This window comes from Brassica oleracea, chromosome C7 (genome assembly GCF_000695525.1).
Source record: "Brassica oleracea var. oleracea cultivar TO1000 chromosome C7, BOL, whole genome shotgun sequence".
NCBI classification, from domain to species: domain Eukaryota; kingdom Viridiplantae; phylum Streptophyta; class Magnoliopsida; order Brassicales; family Brassicaceae; genus Brassica; species Brassica oleracea.
The window spans coordinates 9,320,065-9,321,928 of record NC_027754.1 but is presented as its reverse complement, the minus strand read 5'-3'; positions in this window follow the sequence as shown (position 1 = coordinate 9,321,928).

Here is a 1,864-nt window from a genome sequence, read left to right as displayed (position 1 = left end):
ATTTGAAAGTGGGATAACTTCTTCATCCTAACTCATATGAGATTAATTCAGTTTCCTGGTGATTCTCCACTACTTTATGTATCTAAATACAGCATCTTACATCACGATTCATCCTGGATTGATTAGAATGACAAAGAACTTGTCATAATCCGAAACAGGAAAACTCGGATCACCTGATTTGAAAGTGGGATAACTTCTTCATCCTAACTCATATGAGATTAATTCAGTTTCCTGGTGATTCTCCACTACTTTATGTATCCAAATACAGCTTCTCACATCACGATCATCATGTTTTGATTAGAATGACGAAGAACTTGTCATATTCCCAAACAGGAAAACTGGGATCAACTGATTTGAAAGTGGGATATCTTCTTCATCCTAACTCTTATGAGATTTAATCAACTTCCTGGGATTCTCCACAACTTTATGTATCCAAATACAGCATCTCACTTCGCGATTCATCCTCGTTTGATTAGAATGACGAAGAACTTGTCATATTCCCAAACAGGAAAACTGGGATCAACTGATTTGAAAGTGGGATATCTTCTTCATCCTAACTCCTATGAGATTTATTCAACTTCCTGGTGATTCTCCACTACTTTATGGATATAAATACAGCTTCTAACATCGTGATTCAGCCTGGTTTGATTAGAATGATGAAGAACTTGTCATATTCCCAAACAGGAAAACTGGGATCACCTGATTTGAAAATGGAATAGCTTCTTCATCCTAACTCCTATGAGATTTATTCAACTTCCTGTTGATACTCCACTACTTTATGTACCCAAATTCAGTATATCAAATCGTGACTCATCCTGGGTTGATTAGAATGACGAAGAACTTGTCATATTCTCAAACAGGAAAACTGAGATCACCTGCTTTGAATAACTTCTTCATCCTAACTCTTATGAGATTAATTCAACTTCCTGGCTATTCTCTACTACTTGATGTACCCAAATACAGCTTTTTATATCGGGATTCATTCTGGTTTGATTAGAATGACGAAGAACTTGTCATATTCCCAAACAGGAAAACTGGGATCACCTGATTTGAAAGTGTGATAACTTCTTCATCCTAACTCCCATGAGATTTATTCAACTTCCTGGTGATTGTCCACCACTTTATGTATCCAAATCAAGCTTTTTACAAAGTGATTCATCCTGGTTTGATTAGAATGACGAAGAACTTGTAATATTCTCAAACAGGAAAACTGAGATCACCTGCTTTGAAAGTGGGATAACTTCTTCCTCCTAACTCTTATGAGATTAATTCAACTTCCTGGTAATTCTCTACTACTTTATGTACCCTAATACAGCTTCTTATATCGAGATTCATTCTGGTTTAATTTGAATGACGAAGAACTTATCATATTCCCAAACAGGAAAACTGGGATCACTTGATTTGAAAGTGGGATAAGTTCTTCATCCTAACTCTTATGAGATTTATTCAATTTCCTTTTGATTCTCCACTACTTTATGTATCTAAATACAGCTTCTAACATCGTGATTCATCCTAGTTTGATTAGAATGACGAAGAACTTGTCATATTCACAAACAGGAAAACTGAGATCATCTGATTTGAAAGTGGGATAACTTCTTCATCCTAACTCCTATGAGATTAATTCAATTTCATGGTGATTCTCCACTACTTAATGTACCCAAATACGGCTTCTCATATTCGGATTCATCCTGGTTTGATTAGAATGACGAAGAACTTGTCATATTCCCAAACAGGAAAACCGAGGTCACCTGATTTCAAAGTGGGATAGCTTCTTCATCCTTAACTCCTATGCGATTTATTCAACTTCCTGGTGATTCTCCACTATTTTATTTATCCAAATACAGCTTCTCAAATCGTGATTCAT